Source organism: Amaranthus tricolor, chromosome 8 (assembly GCF_026212465.1).
Source record: "Amaranthus tricolor cultivar Red isolate AtriRed21 chromosome 8, ASM2621246v1, whole genome shotgun sequence".
Classification (NCBI taxonomy): domain Eukaryota; kingdom Viridiplantae; phylum Streptophyta; class Magnoliopsida; order Caryophyllales; family Amaranthaceae; genus Amaranthus; species Amaranthus tricolor.
In genome coordinates this window covers 24766441-24786624 of record NC_080054.1, presented here as the reverse complement: position 1 = coordinate 24786624, position 20184 = coordinate 24766441, and the positions used below count along the sequence as shown (strand labels likewise).

The 20184-nt window shown below is 37.6% G+C and overlaps 1 long non-coding RNA gene across 1 annotated transcript; it reads left to right on the top strand.

Annotated features, from left to right (window-relative positions):
• The first annotated feature begins 14995 nt into the window (after positions 1 to 14995).
• On the top strand, positions 14996 to 19830 carry LOC130821441 (uncharacterized). The gene is made up of 3 exons (XR_009045368.1): positions 14996 to 15094; positions 15220 to 15316; positions 19195 to 19830. It is a non-coding gene; the product is annotated as an uncharacterized LOC130821441 (long non-coding RNA).
• The last annotated feature ends 354 nt before the right edge of the window (positions 19831 to 20184 follow it).

The following is a 20184-nucleotide window of genomic DNA, read 5'->3' as shown; positions in this document are numbered from 1 at the left end:
GAGCTCGGTTTCTAAGTTGGGTGACTTTGACCCAAATTATACGAATCGTTATTGATTCGCCAAGCTACAAATCTAATTTATTCTTAATCGTTTCACTCTAAAAACCTTGGAAAAATAATAAACCACTACTATCATAGGTGATATGATTGTTATTAAGTGTAACGTCATGTATTACGTGTTCTTGAACATATCTTGATATAAACCTGACTAGAATCTAATGTTATGGTTTGATTGGAATTGATGGCGTAGTTCATGTATGAACATGGGTTGAATTTATTACATGAGTATGCGTAGAATGCGTATTAGCTTGAATCGAAACTTAATTGGCTAATAGCGTAGCTTGTATGGAGTCGGTGCTTCGTAAATGATGTGAAGTAGGCTTATTAGTCTTACTTTAAACGTGTATAGGTGCCCGGTTCATAAGAGGGGCGTAAGAACCCCTTCGAAGCGATTTTTGTGGCTGTCGTCTTGCAGTGCAGGTAAGTACACGCAGTAACTGATTCTTGCATGCATCTTCAATCTATTTTCCTTGCGTGATAATATTATACGAACTAGGTTGAATATGATTTGCTATTTAAATACGGTTAAGTTTGTGTTACAAGTGAAAATCAGTTGTAAAGATAGTAGAGATTGAGTTCTGATATCGCGAGAGTAGAATGTTGGATTATATGAGATGGAATGGGAATGAGTCCCTTATTGATGAGATATTAAGTTGGATGTTACTGTGACTCCACTGGATTGGTACCCCAGTTGGTTTAGTTCCCGGAGGCATGGATCATCTATATATGGTCGCTGTACGGGGGTATGATCATACTTTGCCATTGGGCGCCGGCATGGCCGTCACCGCCCTTGGCTGAGGTGTTGCCATGTGGGTCTTGCAAACCCCAATATGGTGGCCTCTAGTCACAAAAGATGATACGTGGAATTAAGGAAGGAATAGAAAATGGTGAAGGCATTGAGAAGTGCACAGAAGTGAGGAATGGTTGGAGTAGATTTTTATACATTGGAGTGTCTATCTTCTCTCATCTTGTTGAATTGATTGTTGGTTGCATATATAACTTGTTGCTAGATACTGACGTGTACTGCTTGTTTCCTTGTTGACGGCTTGTCTCTGATGGCCCTGCTATGACACGTTTGGTCTACGACTTTACGTTGAGCAGCAGGGACGTCGTAGATAGGTCTTGCAGGTTTTGGAGTTTCCTTGCATTGCATATGGGGGGGGGGGAATCGAGTGAGAACCTTGACGCGTGCCCTGTTCGAACCATTTTTGACGCTACATGTGATTTCGAATTGAAAGTGTATATGTTTTGGTTGAGGCATGAGTCCTCCTTTTGATGTAATTCGTTCCGCTGCAAAGATTTATATCGTTTTATATTTTGTTATAGTATCTTGAATGGCTTGTACAGTGGATTATCTTTTTGCTTGGAAAACCCAAGCGTTTACATGGGAACCACGATCCATGCTTAGCATGTCGACAGAGGTTTTGGCGATGACCTTTCCGCCGTGATTCTGTTACGAGGCCATTGATGCCTCTTCATTATGATGATTTATCGTTTGTCTAAATCTTCGGCGCGTCAAATTTCAAGGCAGATGCTGCCGAAATTTCCGTAGGACTTTGTTTGGAGGTTTTCAAACGTCATCTTTCTTTTTCCTATTTAAATAATTATTTATTTCCACAAGTGACACCCCTGAAGGGTCTGAAATTCAGGGGTGTTACAGGTGGTATCAGAGCCAGTGGTTCCTATCTTTCCCAAACGCTTTGTGTTTTCTCTAGTACTTATTCCTGTTTTGTTTTCGAAGTTAAATTGCTTTGAGAGTATGGGTAGACATGGGTTAGGTGCATTTATATATGCATGCATTTTGAGTATTATTGCACATGAATTTGCACGCTTAGGCTTACGATCCTTGCAATGATTGGAATGAATCTTTGTAATGAATTTGTGGTAACTTAACAGATGACGTTTTATTAATTGAAATTTTAAGCATGAATTATGTTTGTAGGAGCAAATGTTGCAAGTTATGGGTTGCGTAAGAGGCTACATTTTTTTTTATGTGCCTGTCCTAGTTAAGCTACGAGTTGCCGTACTTACCTGCAACCTTATATTAGTTGATTATGTGTTTATGTTTCATTGGTTAGTAGTTTATGTTAAAATTATTTAGATAAGCTTACTAGTTCATTTTCCTTAGTAAAGTTGTTATATTTCAAAATAAGGACGAATTCCACGCAAAATGAGAATGTATGCCTGGTTGGAATTTGCATGCAAAATGTGTATTTGGCGATGAAGCATGTTATCTTATCGAATAGTGAACATCTCTCGTTTGTGAAACTCTTGTTTGCAGGGAAATGCCTCCGTTGTCTAGTCAACGTTTGAAGAGACGCTCGAACAAGGCCTTACGAGAACTGGTCATGGAGCTAGCCGAGGAAAGGAGATCTAGGTCTGCGCCCGAAGTTGAGACGGCAGCCTCCGTGAGCAAGAGCATCTCACAGAACAAACCCCCTGTGTTTACAGGAACTGGAGAACCCGCAATCTTAGAGAACTGGTTACGGGAATTTGACAAGATTTTCAACGTGGTGCAATGCCCTGAGCACCTGAGAGTGGACCAAGCCGCTTTCTACCTACAAGAAGAAGCTGATTACTGGTGGTCCAATGCTAGAGACAACTTGATGAGTGATCCTCAGGAGCCGTTGCAATGGAAGGAGTTCAAAAGGGTGATTCGGGAAAAATACTACCCACCTCATATCAGGAAGCAAAAGTCCAATGAATTTTCGAAGCTCGAGATGGGGGATTTAACGGTTGACGAATACTATAAGAAGTTCATGGAGTATGTGAAATATTGCCCTGATGACGTCCCTACCGAGGAGCAGAAGATGCAGCGTTTTGAATTGGGGCTGAGCAATGAAATTCAAGTGCACGTTGATAGTGACCGGTACACCACTCTGGATGCGATGTACCAAAGAGCCGCTCAAGTGGGAAGTCTACTATACAAAGATAAGGGAAAGAAGCTTGAAACTAGCAGTGCAGGTGTCAACAGTGGGGATAAGAGAAAGGAGAGCTTCCAGCAGCAACACCATTCCCAGCAGAATAAGAAACACATGGGCTTTTCAAGTCTCGAAAGAAATGGGAAGTTGCACCATAGGGGGTTCAGCAATCAAAAGAAGAGTGGAGACAGTAATAGTAAGGAAAGAGTTTATTTCTGCCGCAGGTGTCCAAACAACCACCCAGGGAAGGATTGTAATGGGAATTTAGTAGAATGTAATGTTTGTGGCAAGTTGGGTCATCGTGGCTTCGAATGTTATGCCAAGCATGGGCGTCCGAATCAACAGAATGGGGGACAGCAGCATTTTTATCAGAGGAATTTTGGGAATCAGAGGAATGGGAGTGACTACCGTGGTCAAAACTTACATCAGTCGAAGAACGGGAACGGATATCGGCCTAGTCCAAGCAACTATAAACCCGGAGAGTCGAATGGTCGAAGTAATGGAAGTGCGGGAACCAGTGCGCTAACTACTCAATCAACACCTGGAAAATTAACCGCCATCAGCACAAGGGAAGCAGAGGATGCAAAGGATGTGGTGACAGGTACGTTTCTTGTGAACTCCGTGCCTGTCAATGCGTTATTTGATACTGGAGCATCAAATTCTTTTGTATCTGCATCAATAATTGAAAGGTTAGGATTAAAGGATCCCGAACCTTCTTCGTACGCCGTAGCAGTTCCTTCAGGAGAGTTGTATCAATGCACTAGAGTTTATAAGAGTGTTCCTTTGACCATTGGGGGAACCATTTTTCCTAGTGACCTATATGAGTTAAAGATGTGCGACTTAGACATTATTCTTGGGATGGACTGGTTGGGTCGGTTTAAAGCTATTGTTGAATGTGAGAGGCAAGAAGTCAGGCTTGTGGGGCCCAAGGGAAAGAAAGTTAAGTATTGCAAAGCTACTTCAGGTATGCAAACGAAGATAGTATCGTCCCTGAAGATGAAAACATTATTGAGGAAGGGACTGCCAAGCTACCTATGTCATGTACGTAAGATAGAAGACGAGGAGTTGACTCCTGAATCAGTGCCAATCGTAAATGAGTTCCTAGACGTCTTCCCAGAGGAGATACCGGGGATGCCACCTGTTAGGGCTGTTGAGTTCACCATAGACCTGGTACCAGGGGTGGGACCTATATCAAAAGCACCATATAGGTTGGCACCAGCTGAAATGGAGGAACTTAAAAAGCAAGTCGAGGAGTTATTAGAGAAGGGATACATTCGACCGAGTGTTTCGCCTTGGGGAGCACCTGTCTTGTTTGTTCGTAAGAAGGATGGGACTATGAGGTTATGTATTGATTATCGAGAACTGAACAAGATAACTGTGAAGAACAAATACCCTCTTCCGAGAATCGATGATTTGTTTGACCAACTTAAGGGAGCAGGGTTATTTTCCAAAATTGACTTGAGGTCTGGCTATCATCAGCTGAGGATTGCGGAGCGCGATATTCCGAAAACAGCCTTTAGGACTCGATATGGGCACTTCGAGTTCACAGTGATGCCTTTTGGGTTGACTAATGCACCTGCAGCTTTTATGTGCATGATGAACCAGGTGTTTAGTTCGTGCCTCGACAATTTCGTGCTGGTCTTTATTGATGACATCTTGGTGTATTCGAGAGATAGGGTGGAACACGAACAACACTTGAGGAAGGTGTTGCAATTACTCCGGGACAATAAGCTGTACGCGAAGTTTTCAAAGTGTGAATTTTGGCTCGAGAAGGTTTCGTTCCTTGGGCATTTTGTGTCCAAAGAAGGAGTTGCCGTTGATCCTGCAAAAATTGAGGCGGTGAGAGATTGGCCTGCACCGAAGAATGTGACTGAAGTAAGGAGCTTTTTGGGTTTAGCTGGTTACTATAGGAGATTTGTGAAGGATTTCTCAAAGATCGCCCGCCCTATGACCAACTTGATGAAGAAAGACAAGAAATTCGAATGGTCTAAAGAGTGCGAGTTGGCCTTCCAAACCTTAAAGGAGAGGTTGACTACCGCACCCGTGCTTACTCTTCCAGATAGCACCCTTAAGTACCTTGTGTATAGTGATGCATCGAAGTATGGGTTGGGATGTGTATTGATGCAAAATCGGAAAGTGGTCGCGTATGCATCCAGACAACTAAAACCACATGAAGTCAATTACCCAACTCACGACCTGGAGCTAGCAGCCATTGTCTTTGCTTTGAAAATTTGGAGACATTACTTGTATGGAGTGAAGTGCAAGATCTACACTGATCATCAGAGTTTGCGATACTTGTATACGCAACAAAATTTGAACATGAGGCAGCGAAGATGGCTAGAGTTGATTAACGACTATGACGTAGAGTTTAATTACCATGAGGGTAGGGCGAACATGGTAGCCGATGCTCTAAGTAGAAAGACCAATCATTCCGTAGCTACCTTGACTATTCCTAGAGAGTTGCAAAGAGACATGGAAAAGTTGAACCTCGAGATTGTGCAGCACGGGGAGCTGAGGTCCAGATTAACAGCCTTATCAATTCGACCCTCAATTTTTGAAGAAATTTTAACACATCAAGTGAGTGACTCCTTATTGGAAAAAACGAGGGAGCAGGTTAGAGAAGGAAAAGCTGAAGGATTCACAATATTCGAGGATGGTAGCATTCGATACAAGGGTAGATGGTGTGTACCCTTTTCTTGTGCAGAGCTCAAGGATAAAATCTTATCAGAGGCTCATAGTTCGACGTATTCCGTCCACCCGGGGGGAGATAAAATGTATCGAGATCTGAAGCAAACATTCTGGTGGTCTGGGATGAAAAGAGATATTGCTGAGTTTGTTTCCAGGTGTCTGACATGTCAAAAGGTCAAAAGTGAACATAAGAGACCTGCAGGTTTACTCCAACCCTTGGATATTCCTGTATGGAAATGGGATGACATATCAATGGACTTTGTTTTGGGTTTACCGAGAACTAGGTCAGGAAATGACACGTTATGGGTGATCGTTGATAGACTCACCAAGAGTGCAAGATTCATTCCGATGAATAATCAATGGAGTATGGATCAGTTGGCTCGAGCTTACCTTAAAAATGTTGTGCGATACCATGGTGTCCCTAGATCTATAGTTTCTGACCGTGATACTAGGTATGTGTCAAAATTTTGGGAGGCTTTTCAAGCAGCTCTGGGAACAGAACTTCTAAGAAGCACATCTTTTCACCCTGCCACTGATGGACAGACCGAGCGCACTAATCGGACTCTTGAAGATATGTTGAGAGCCGTAGCCTTGGATAGGCAAGGATCTTGGGATGAGTGCCTAGATATGGTGGAGTTTTCATACAATAATAGTTACCAGGCAAGCATCCAGATGGCACCTTTTGAGGCTCTGTATGGTCGTCGTTGTCGTAATCCTGTATGTTGGGACGATTTCAGTGAATCTGTTACTCTAGGACCGGCTATGTTAGAGGAGATGACTGATCAGGTAAAAATGATTCGAGAAAGACTTAAGGCGGCCCAGGATCGACAAAAGTCCTACGCAGATCTTAAGAGGAGACCTGATGAGTTCGCCGTAGGGGATTATGTGCTATTGAGAGTTTCACCCATGAAGGGAGTCATGAGGTTTGGCAAGAGGGGGAAGTTGAGCCCAAAGTTTATAGGACCTTATGAGATCACAGAGAAGGTAGGAAAGGTCGCTTACAAACTAGCATTACCCAATGAGTTGGGTAAGGTCCATGATGTGTTTCACATTTCGCAGTTGAAGAGATATGTTCCCGATAAATCTCATGTGCTAGATCCCGAACCCTTAGATCTGGATGAGAATCTATCTTATGAAGAGAAGCCTATCAAGATCTTAGATTCTAAGGTGCGTAGTACGAGGAGAAAAGATATAAAAATGGTGAAAGTTCTATGGGCTAACCAGCGCACGCAGGAGGCAACGTGGGAAACTGAGGATTCCATGCGTGAGAAATACCCGCACCTTTTTCTTGAGGTTAGTAAGTTACGGGGTCGTAACTAAGTCTTTAAGGGGGGTAGAATGTGATAGAACTTCGCGCGTTTGCATGCATTTCCTCCTCTATGATACCGACCTATTAGAAAATTGCATGCTTTTGTTTGATCGTGTCGAGTCAATTGTACGATTTTTACATGCTTTTGATTGATTATGTTAAGTTAATTGTGTGACATTTACATGCTTTGTTTGGGTGTCGAGTTAATTTAGAGGACTATGAATGCTCGGAACAAAATATGCATGAATATTTGGATAAGAGTGAGTATAATAGTGTCAATAAGGTCACGATCCTTGAGATAATTCCTTAGGCTTAAAATCGTAAGACACCTTCTGGAGTTATTAGAAATATAAATTTTCTCAATTAGTACCTTGGTTGCGCTAGTTTCGGGGACGAAACTCCTTTTAAGGGGGGTAGCCTGTAACACCCCGACATTTTAATGACGTAATCACTTAATATTTTAATAGTTTTTAAAGATTTTACAATTATTATTTAATTATTTCCGAATTAGTTTTAATAAATTTCTTTCACATATGGATTTAAATGTCGACTTATATATATACTAAAAATATAGTTACGACTTCTCAAATAAAGAGGTTCGAATCAAAATGATTATTTTATTAAAATGTATGAGGCCGTGAAGGTGAGTCTCTTAGTTGGATCTTGCAACAAAATGAACCGAGATAAAAAAAAAAAAAAAAAAAAAAAAAAAAAAAAAAAAAGAAAACGGTTAAAGACCCACGAAACCCTAAACATTGAAGACAAGCCGTTTTCTCCTTCTCCTCCTTCTCCTTCTTCCTCTCTCTTCCCGTGCGCCTCTTTCCCACTTCCCTCAACCGACAGCTTCACTCGCAAGCAGCAGCAAGGGCTGCGCTCTTCTTCCTCCAAACCAGCAGCAGCAGCCGGCTTCTCCTTCCCCACGCAAGCAGCAGCCGGTTGTATGGAGTCGGTGCTTCGTAAATGATGTATGGAGTCGGTGCTTCGTAAATGATGTGAAGTAGGCTTATTAGTCTTACTTTAAACGTGTATAGGTGCCCGGTTCATAAGAGGGGCGTAAGAACCCCTTCGAAGCGATTTTTGTGGCTGTCGTCTTGCAGTGCAGGTAAGTACACGCAGTAACTGATTCTTGCATGCATCTTCAATCTATTTTCCTTGCGTGATAATATTATACGAACTAGGTTGAATATGATTTGCTATTTAAATACGGTTAAGTTTGTGTTACAAGTGAAAATCAGTTGTAAAGATAGTAGAGATTGAGTTCTGATATCGCGAGAGTAGAATGTTGGATTATATGAGATGGAATGGGAATGAGTCCCTTATTGATGAGATATTAAGTTGGATGTTACTGTGACTCCACTAGATTGGTACCCCAGTTGGTTTAGTTCCCGGAGGCATGGATCATCTATATATGGTCGCTGTACGGGGGTATGATCATACTTTGCCATTGGGCGCCGGCATGGCCGTCACCGCCCTTGGCTGAGGTGTTGCCATGTGGGTCTTGCAAACCCCAATATGGTGGCCTCTAGTCACAAAAGATGATACGTGGAATTAAGGAAGGAATAGAAAATGGTGAAGGCATTGAGAAGTGCACAGAAGTGAGGAATGGTTGGAGTAGATTTTTATACATTGGAGTGTCTATCTTCTCTCATCTTGTTGAATTGATTGTTGGTTGCATATATAACTTGTTGCTAGATACTGACGTGTACTTCTTGTTTCCTTGTTGACGGCTTGTCTCTGATGGCCCTGCTATGACACGTTTGGTCTACGACTTTACGTTGAGCAGCAGGGACGTCGTAGATAGGTCTTGCAGGTTTTGGAGTTTCCTTGCATTGCATATGGGGGGGGGGGGGGGGGGGGAATCGAGTGAGAACCTTGACGCGTGCCCTGTTCGAACCATTTTTGACGCTACATGTGATTTCGAATTGAAAGTGTATATGTTTTGGTTGAGGCATGAGTCCTCCTTTTGATGTAATTCGTTCCGCTGCAAAGATTTATATCGTTTTATATTTTGTTATAGTATCTTGAATGGCTTGTACAGTGGATTATCTTTTTGCTTGGAAAACCCAAGCGTTTACATGGGAACCACGATCCATGCTTAGCATGTCGACAGAGGTTTTGGCGATGACCTTTCCGCCGTGATTCTGTTACGAGGCCATTGATGCCTCTTCATTATGATGATTTATCGTTTGTCTAAATCTTCGGCGCGTCAAATTTCAAGGCAGATGCTGCCGAAATTTCCGTAGGACTTTGTTTGGAGGTTTTCAAACGTCATCTTTCTTTTTCCTATTTAAATAATTATTTATTTCCACAAGTGACACCCCTGAAGGGTCTGAAATTCAGGGGTGTTACACTAATGGACCTAAAATTCTACAAATTGAATTGATAAAGAATTAAATTCTTTTGAACAAGGAAATTTATCAATTGCTGAGTATTTTACCAAATTGAAGAGTTTGTGGGATTCATATGACAGTCTTGTGAAAATTCCCAAATGTTCTTGTGGTCTTTGTACTTGTGATGTTAATGGTTCAATTGTTGAGTCGATTAAGAATCAAAGACTGTACAAATTCTTAATGGGTTTGAATGGAGCATATAAAAATGTTAGAGGCAATATTCTTATGATTAAACCATTACCAGATGTTAAGACTGCTTATAGTATCTTGATTCAAGATGAGACCCAGAGAGAATTTTCTGATAATTTGGCTTCTGTGAGTGAAAATAATGCTTTTGCTGTCAATAGAAACCAGTTTAATTCCAATGGAAATAGGAATTTTTTCCCCTACATGACTGGTCATCATTCTGGAAACTACATTAAAGGGAGATCTGGGTCTGTTTCATATCAATCTGGTTTTGGTAATGGTTCTACATATCAGAAGAATCAAGAAAGAAGGACCAAATATTTCTGTGACCATTGTAAAATGCAAGGCCACAATATAGATAGATGCTTTAAACTTCATCCTGAATTGAGGAATAAGCCAAGAAGGGTTGCAGTGTTTTCTGAAGGGCAGCATTTAACATCAGAAATTGAAGAAAATACCAGCTCAAACACCAAGTCAGACAACAATATCACACCTGAAATATACAAACAGTTTGTCAACATGTTGGCACAACAATTTGCTCCAAATAAAGATCTTAATACATCTTCTTCATCAAAATCAACTCTTCTAGCAGGTAACAATCTTTGTTTTCTGTCATCTGCTAAGAATGATCATTGGATTCTTGATAGTGGTGCAACAGATCATATTAGCCCTTCTTTGGCACATTTTCTACACTATAAACCTGTTAATACACAATGCTTCATAACTCAACCCAATGGTCAACAAGCTAAGGTCATGAACATAGATCTGTCCAAATATCAGATGATTTGATTCTTGATAATGTGCTTCATGTTCCTGATTTTCAATTTAATCTCATTTCAATCTATGAATTGATCACTCAGCTTCACAATTTTGTTCTTTTTACACCCACAAATTGCTTGCTTATTCCCTTTTCATCTTTTTTGCAGGACCATTTGATGAAGCATGCTCAGGTCCTTGGTAATGCTCACAATGGCCTGTATCATGTTGACACTTCTCTTAAATCAAATCAATGTCCTACTCCAACTTCTCTTCTCTCAACAGAATGCTTGACATCTACCAGTTTACACTCTAGACACAATCTCACTCAATTGTGGCACTGCAGACTTGGACATTTTCCTTTTCTGCAAATGAAACATCTTCAAATTCAATCTTGTAATTCTTTTCCTTCAGTTGTTTGCATTTGTCATATATGTCCTCAAGCTAGACAACAATATAATTCTTTTCCTATTAGCAATAGCAGAGCTTGTAAACTTTTTGAATTACTTTATGTAGATTTATGGGGCCCATATGCTACTCCCACATACAATGGATACAAATATTTTCTTACCATTGTTGATGATTTTTCTAGAGCTACTTGGACTTATCTTTTGAGTACCAAGTCTAATGCCTTCTCTATTCTAGCAAATTTGATCAAATTACTTCAGAAACAATTTAATACATCAGTTAAAATAATTAGATCTGACAATGGCATGGAATTTTGTGATGACAATGCTGTCCAATTTTATAATAATATGGGAATTGTTCATCAAACTAGCCTTGTTGGTACTCCCCAACAAAATGGCAGAGTTGAAAGGAAACATAAGCATTTATTGGAAGTAGCAAGAGCTTTATTTTTTCAATCAAAAATCCCTCTTAAATATTGGGGTGAATGTTTATTACATGCTACTTTTCTTATTAACAGACTTCCTTTATCAGTTTTACATTACAAAACCCCATATGAATTGCTTCACAACAAATTACCTGATTATGATGCCTTGAAATGTTTTGGAAGCCTCCGTTTTGTAGCCACTTCTAAAAGGGACAGAGATAAGTTTGCTCCTAGATCTCACCCTTCTATTTTTATGGGTTTTTCTACCACTCAAAAAGGCTACAAAATTCTTGATCTACAAACCAATAAGGTTTTTGTTACTAAAAACATTCAATTTTTTTGAGCATGTTTTTCCTTTCCATCACATTTCTTCTCAAACCTCTCAATCTGTCCTTCCTGCTTCTATTTCTGATTTCACAACTTTCTTCTCTTACCCCTCTTCTCCTACTCAAAACTCTTCTATCTCCTCAATTTCAGACATACATTGTTCTACTTCTCATTATCCTTCATCTCCAATATTAATCATCACACAGAATCTATTTCTAGTCTTCATACTTCTCCTCCTATATATGCCACTGTTCTCAGAAGATCCAGTAGACAATCTAAACCACCAAGTCATTTACAGGATTATGTTTTCTGATAGGTCGTTTATGTACTATCAAACAAATTTTAATATGCAATTAGTATAGCAGCAGTTAGGGTCGAATCCACAGGGAACAATGTAGTAAATGATTATTTTCCGGCTACCAATTGATCCCAAGTAACACACGATTTTTTTGAGAATATATGTCTAAACTAACTAAATGCCTAGAATACAAACAATTAAATTAGAAAGATAAACCAATAATATTAAAACATCTAGGGATAAATTTTCCCACTAGCATTATATGATGACAATGAGATCATACTACCCCTACAACAATCATAACCAAGTTCAATAGGATGAATACACCATTAAAGATACTAATAACTCCTTTCGAAGACTATTAGCTTCACTACCATACTATCAAACCCATTTTCATGGAATCAAGTATAGTAATGACATTGAGCATAGTATTCTATAAGATCCAACAATCAAATCTATCTATTTTCATGAAGATTATCAAGCCCTTGATCTAAAAGGCAATTCATTCAACTCTAACTTTCGTTAGCGATTGAATGAATTGTTAACCACAATTTCCAGAAATTCTCTTGAAAATATATGAGTTAACTAGCATAAGAAACCAAGCATGAACAAGGATTACATATAACAAAAAGGGATTGGGATTCAATAATTCATCATCAACATCATGGCTAGGGTTCCATCTAACCCTAGATTAGAAAACTACTCACACATATCAAAAGCAAAATTCATTAAAGGAAACATGATTAAAAATAATAACATTTTCCAACCTATTTCTCAATCTCATTTATCTCAACAACCTCATTTCTGCAACCTTGTAACCTTTTCTTCCTTACCCATCTCTCAACAACAAACAATTACATTACAAGCTACTTATACTGAACCACACAACTATCATGAAGCCATTCTTGATCCTGGCTGGAAAGAAGCTATGGATAAAGAAATATCAGCTCTTCGTAAGAATGAAACATGGGAATATACTGATCTTCCACCAGGTATAAAAAGGCAATTGGTTCCAAATGGGTTTATAAAGCAAAACACAATAAAGATGGCTCTTTAGAAAGACTTAAAGCAAGGCTTGTCATTCAAGGTAATCATCAGAAATATGGGATAGATTACTTAGAGACCTTCAGTCCTGTAGTCAAGATGACTACAATAAGAACAATTATAGCTCTAGCAGCAACAAGGAAATGGAACATTTATCAGCTTGATGTCAACAATGCCTTTTTACATGGGAATTTACAAGAGGATGTCTATATGAGAGTTCTGTTAGGAATACCAAATCCTCACAATAAAGTTTGTAAACTCAAGAAATCCCTTTATGGTTTAAAACAAGCTTCTAGACAATGGTTTCAGAAGCTTGCTGCTTTCTTGAACTCCAGGGATTATCAACAATCAAAAAATGATCCTTCTTTGTTTTTAAAGCAGTCTGCTTCAGATATTACAATCCTTGCTGTATATGTTGATGATATTTTGTTAACTGGTTCCAATTCCACTGAAATAGACAGCATTAAAAGGCATCTTGATGATGAGTTCACCATTAAGGATCTTGGTATCCTTCATTACTTTCTTGGAATGGAAGCTTCTTACGTGAGTGAAGGGATTATTCTCACACAACATAAGTTTACCAAGGAATTATTGCAGCTACAACATTTTTCTCACAGACCAGCTACCCTGTAAGCTTAGTAATGAAGATCCTCATGATTTTTCAGATCCAACTCTGTACAGAACATTAGTAGGCAAGTTGAATTTTTTGACTCATACAAGACCTGATTTAGCTTTTGCAACTCAGCTTCTAAGTCAGTTCATGCAAACTCCAAAACAATCTTACTTTGATGCTTTGCTACATGTTCTTCAATATGCTAACACTACTGTTGGTCAAGGTATTCTATTGAAAGGAGAAGATACTTTAACTCTGCAGGCTTTCTCTGATTCAGATTGGGCTTCTTGCCCCTTCTCAAGAAGATCTGTGACTGGTTACTTAATTCTTTTGGGGAACTCTCCAATTAGTTGGAAAAGTAAGAAACAATCAACCATCTCCAAATCTTCTTCTGAAGCAGAGTATAGAGCTATGCAACAAGCAACATCAGAGATCACTTGGCTTGTCAATTTGCTTGAAGAACTTAATGTCACTTCTTTAAAGCCAGTTACTCTACACTATGACAATCAATTTGCAATGCAAATAGCCAAAAATCCAGTATACCATGAGAGGACAAAACACATTGAACTTGATTGTCATTTCACTAGAGAAAAGCTAATGAAAAGGCTTATTCAATTGACTTATTTACCTACTCAAAATCAATTGGCTGATGTGCTCACAAAGATTCTTCCTCCAACTCAATTCAAAACTCTTCTTTTCAAGCTGGGAATGTTTCCACCCCCAGCTTGAGGGGGGTGTTGGAAATAAACAGAGAGAATTCTGTTTTACAGCTGGCTAAATCTTGTAATATGTTAGTACATGTGGATAGGTAAATAGAGGACAACTAAAATTGTTGCATATGTATATAACAAATGCATGTGATATTTCAGGAGGTAGGATGAAATATATAAACCTTCTGTTTTCTCTCTTTGTTCTTTCCTTCTTCTTGTTTCTCTATTCTTCTGTAAATTTCAAGCTCCAACAATCAAGAGTGAATTTAAGGATTGATTAGAAGGCTTGAGGTGCAATGACGCCTTCTATCCAAAATAGCATATTCATAATAGTGTTGTCTTTTGACTAGGCACATTATCATCATCATACCCGGTATATCCCGCTCATACGAACTATGATCATGGTCTAGGGAAGGAAGATTAATCATCATCATACCCAGTGTATCCCGTCACACCCATAAAGGAGAGTGCGGCTGAAGATTTCCTCAGCTTGAGAAATATCCACAACAAAGTATAATTAATGTTAAAGTCTTGAGGAAAATCCTCTATGATGTGGACAATAACTTAACTACCAATGAAAATAACCTATAGAGGAGTATTATTCAAAATAGACACATTTATATTTTTTTGAATCCATCCTATAAAATACAAATTTGTCTGACGTTAACTTACAAAATAAATCTACGTAACAGAAGCCAAATGCTCGAACAAGCAACAACTCGTTTTGAGCTTATATACTTGTTCATTTTGTTCTTGCCTTATACATGAAGATTTGATACTTATTTTGTCTTTTTATATGTATAGTATTGCAAAAACAATAAAAATAAGATTTAGACGAGATATGCGCCGTATTATATTCATCTCCTTTTCGTTCCATTCACCCATGATTCCATGAATTAACCCTAACCTTCCTCAATTTTCACATAATCATACATAATTTTCAAATAAATTCCAATTCCAAGTAAGATTTTTTCTCTAATTCCCCAATTTCAATTGTGATTTTACTTTTGTTTGTTTTAACCCTAATTTGCCATTGTGAATTACTCCATGGTTTTCTCCATAATTTTCAATATTCATTGCGTGTAGTTTGTTCGATGAAGGCTTTTCGTTAGCCATTGTTGAAGACATTACTTCTTTTGGCACATCTTTATAATTCGCCATATTCAGTGAAGGCTAATTAGAGGTGAGTTTGATTTTATTTTTCTTTGTTACAATATTTTCCCATATAATTATTGGCACACTTGTTTAAGCGTGGTAAATAATTTAGTCTCATATATTTTTCTAAAACAGCTGCCAAGTTTAAGCTTTTTAAAATTCCAATTGTAACATTTTTTCTGGATTATAGTCTTGAAAAATAAAAAAAGTGTGATATTATAATCAAATTCTCAGATTTCAAGCGTTAATTTAGAATTTACTTTTGACTAATCTTAGGTGACCTTTGAAAATCAAAACCGACGACCATGAATAGTTTAGATTCAAGTTTAGTTTTCGGTTTGTCTAATTTTACTCTTCCATCTAAATTCAGTTTTATTTTTTTGGCGGGAAAATTAGTTATTCCGTTATACTTAGTCTCAAATGTTTGTTTGTTGAGAGTTATTCCGTTATAATCTTACTCCCATTCGTCATTCTTTCTTTATTTCTTTCGATTTCTGATATTTGTTTTCGTGTTTGTCTAAGAACAAAATCATGAATACAAGCACTTCCATGAATTTCTCTTACTACGATCTTCCATTTGATATAGTGTCCGACATTTTGGCAAGGCTTCCTGTCAATACCCTACTGGAATTCCGAGTTGTGTGCACATCCTGGCGCACTTACATTGATTCCCCTTCTTTCATCTCCAAGCATCGAAATCTTTACAATAAAAACCATTCCAAAAATTCCCATTTACTTATTGCAGAAAGTACTAGACAACTCTGCCTACAGCGTGTTACCAACGATCAGACATTAACCACTCTTGCTTTTCTTCCTCCTTTTTCTCCTGATATTATCATACCATTGATTTGGGAAGCCTGTAATGGGTTATTTCTAATAAGCGTACATGCTGATCAACGGCGTATATGTTTGTGGAATCCCTTTCTCAGAAAATCTTTGATTCTTCCACCTTGTCCAATTGTTACTCCCTTTCTATTTGTTCATTATGTTATAGGATTTTCCCCCTCTTGTGATGATTATAAGGTGCTTGCCTTTCGGATTCGTACCATCATTCAGGGTTATGAGTATGAGCCGACAATGGCAGTTTATTCACTTAAACATCACCTTTGGACTATTAAAATCAATCCCATGAATGTCGATGCTTGGACTTCATTAAGGGACCCTTTTTCTTGTGACCTATATGTTTATTGTGGAGGGATAGTTTACTGGTTTACTAAAGTTGATCCCGAAATTATCCACGCTTTTGATTTTAATACAGAAGAATTCAAAAATGTGCCGGTACCTGAGCCATTGAAAGAAAGCAAGAATTTAATTCTTTTCACCATCGGCGAGTTGTTAGCGGTTATATCATTGCCCTGCATATTGGTTTTGGAAGAGCATGATGGAGAGTACACATGGAGGGAATGGTGTTCGGACTCTTGGATTCAAAATGTTTTTGATATATTGGAAGAGCACTATTCATTTACTCCTAAGGTTTTCTTTGTTGAGGAGAGCAGTACATTTTTAATCATTGGGTTTTGGGGTAAAATACAATTTTATGAAATTTCAAGCAAGAAGTTAGAATTGTTGAGGAATGGAGATGGTAACTTTCTTTTCGGGGGTGCTTATGTGGAGACTTTAGCGTTGCTTACTGGAAACGAAGGGATGATTTTCGAACCTTTCCCTTAAGGATGAATTTATTCGTAAGAACTCATGGAGAACAATGAAAGTCTACACTTACACAATTACACTAATTTGAGAGTGTGAAGATTGTTAAGCTTTTTCTGTTTTGTCTGTTATTAGATTGCTTGTTGTAAATAGGTTATGGAATTGGAAGTAAGAATGATTTTAATCAAAAGTATTGTTCATAGAATTAGTCACTCTTGCATAGAAGGTCCCTTTGGAAGTTGAAATGATCAGGTCAGGAGGTCTGATTTCAGATTTTCACTTGTTGAACTTAGGGTTGAAATGTAGATCGACTTCCAATATCAGAAGAAGACCCTTTGCTTGCATTGCATTTTGTCAAAACCAATCGATTTCCGGTGCATATCTGCATAGCTGCATATCAGTTTGTACAGACTAATATATACACAAATGCTATTGTTTAGGGTGCAAATGTTGCTGAATAGAGTGCAAATGCTGCTGCCTAGCTATCCGCCTTTATATTAGTAGTTTCCTTAATTAAGGAAGTGTTGAACAAATTACCAGGAAACATCCTTTCTTGCCATCTCTTTGAAATTGAAATAAAGCAAGCTACGACTTTGGCGTTTATACTGCTTCCTATTCACTATTATTGTCACGTATTTACACGTTTGCCAATGCGCTTATTTAATAAGGTTATACAAACCCTAGAGCCTACACTATCACATGATTAGTTAATTACCCTTGATTAATTATATAAATATATATTTACTAAATTTGCTCATAAAAACTATAACCAGAGTTTGAGAAGGGATAAAAGACGACAAATTATACCTACGAAAAAGGATATGACCAAAGAATCACTTCACTCGAAAAAGACTTGCGAAGAAAAGGAAAAAATCCATGAAAAAACATATTGAAAGACTCCATCTATTTTCTTGTGGGTCTGTAGGGTCTGAAACTATGATTAGGGTTTGAAAAAGAATTGAAAAGAGCTAAAAGACAGCAAATTATACTCACAAAGGAGGATGCAATTTAAAAATTCCCAGCTTGAGGGTCGAGAAAGAACCACAAAGCCAAGGAAAAATATGCAAGACAAAACATATGGAACAATGACATCAGACATATACTCCATTTTTCAAGCAGTTCATTAGCAAAAGTGCAAAACAAATCAGGACGTATTCAAAATTGTAGCACCCATTTTTTTCAGCTATTAAAAGTGATCATGAATTATATGCATTTCATGCATCTTGTTTCATGATGACTTGGATTGTTTTATGCAGTGTACATATTGCATTTTAATTTTGTGTTTCGTTTGGATTATTAATGACAGTCGAGTATTGAGTATTGGCAATAGAATATCACCCCTAATTAAAAACCACCCATGTAAAAGTCAAAATAGACATATTTATATTTTTAAATTAATCCTCTAAAATACAAATTTATTTGAAATAAACTTGCAGAATCATCAGCGTAATATAAGCCACTACATAATTAATCTGCGTAATGGAAGCCGAAATGCTTGAATGAGCAACAACTCGTTTTGAGCTTACTTAATTTGTTTTGTTCTTGCTTTGGGCATTAGCTTTGATACTTGTTTTGTATTTGGATGACAATTTTAGAGAGCAAAAAATAAAAAAAAGAAGGAAAAAGGGAAGGAAGGGAAGAGAAAGGGAGGAAAGGGAAATGGAAAGAAAGTAGCTCTTCCTTGTATAGGAGGGAATGTAAAGGAAAGAACGGGAGATATGAGTTTTCCCTTTAAATCTTTCCTACTTTAGAGAGATTAGAACCTTAATAAAATATATCCATTAAATCATTTCAATTCCCTTCCACTTTGCTATCCAAACAAGAAATTCTTCCTTCCTCCAAATCTTCTCCTTCTTTTCTCTCTATTTCCTTTCATCTAAACACACCCTATATGTAGGGGTGTTCATAACCGGGTATCCGGAAAGGCGGGTACCCGATTAGTCGGGTACCTCTTTTACTGGCCCGTGTCCCGACCTGATTTATCCAGATACTCAGAAAATCGGGTCGGACTCAAACTTACCAAAGCTAATATCATAAACATGGAACAAAACAATCCAAAAGTTGCTGATACATTTTCGTGCCTTATATTCTGACTACAAATTCATAATATATGTTACCGCTTGTATTATAAAGGTTAAATATATTGTAAATTATCATCAGCCCCTTTATCTTGTGACCAATATGTTTATCGTAGATGGATAGTTTGTTGGTTTACTAAAGGTGATCCTGAAATTATCCACTCTTTTGATTTTAATACAGAAGAATTCAATAATGTTGCAGTACCTGAGCCACTGAAAGAAAGCAAGAATTTAGTTCTTTTCACCATCGGTGAGTTGTTAGCAGTTATATCATTGCCCTGCATATTGGTTTTGGAAGAGCATGATGGAGAGTACACATGGAGGGTGTGGTGTTCAGAATCTTGGATTAAAAATGTTTCTAATGTAATCGAAAAGCTCAATCCATTTGGTGCTAAGGTTTTCTTTGTTGGTCAGAGCAATACATTTCTAATCATTGGATTTTTAGGTAGCATACAATTTTATAAAGTTACAAGCCACGAGTTAGAAGTATCGAGAAATGGAGATGCTCGTTTTGTTTTCATAGGTGCTTATGTGGAGACCTTAGCATTACTTACATGAAGGGAAGAGATGATATTCATACCCTTCCCTTAGTTAATGAGAATTGATTCAGAAGAACTCATGACGAACAATGAAAGTCTACATTTTCACTAATCTGTTATTTATTTTGTCTGTTATTAGATTAAAAGTAAGAATGATTTTAGAAGCATTTGATGTATGATTAATAAATTAATATTTTTCATAGTATTCGAGAACTCATAAAATGAATTAAATTACTACATATTTTATTACACACAATAATAGGGTTGAATATTCATTTTGTGCATCATGATCATAATGTGTCTACTGTCTTTACAGGCAAGAGCCATCATGTCAAATAAAAAACGAAGCATAAACCCGAAATGAAATCATCGATTTATGAACAAGTTTTCCCAATTAAATTTTAGTGCCTTATTAGATCAATTAAATTTTAATGATTTAAATTGAATTTTACTAATCAAAATTGTATTTTAGTAATTGAATTTTAATTATACTTATTGTACTTGATTTTTATTCACTTAAAATTTTAACAGAATGAGATTGTATGAATTGATATTGATTTTTAGTGATTCAAATTGATTTTTATTGATTTTAAATGATTTTTTAAAACTTTTTTTTATTGACATTTCGTTTG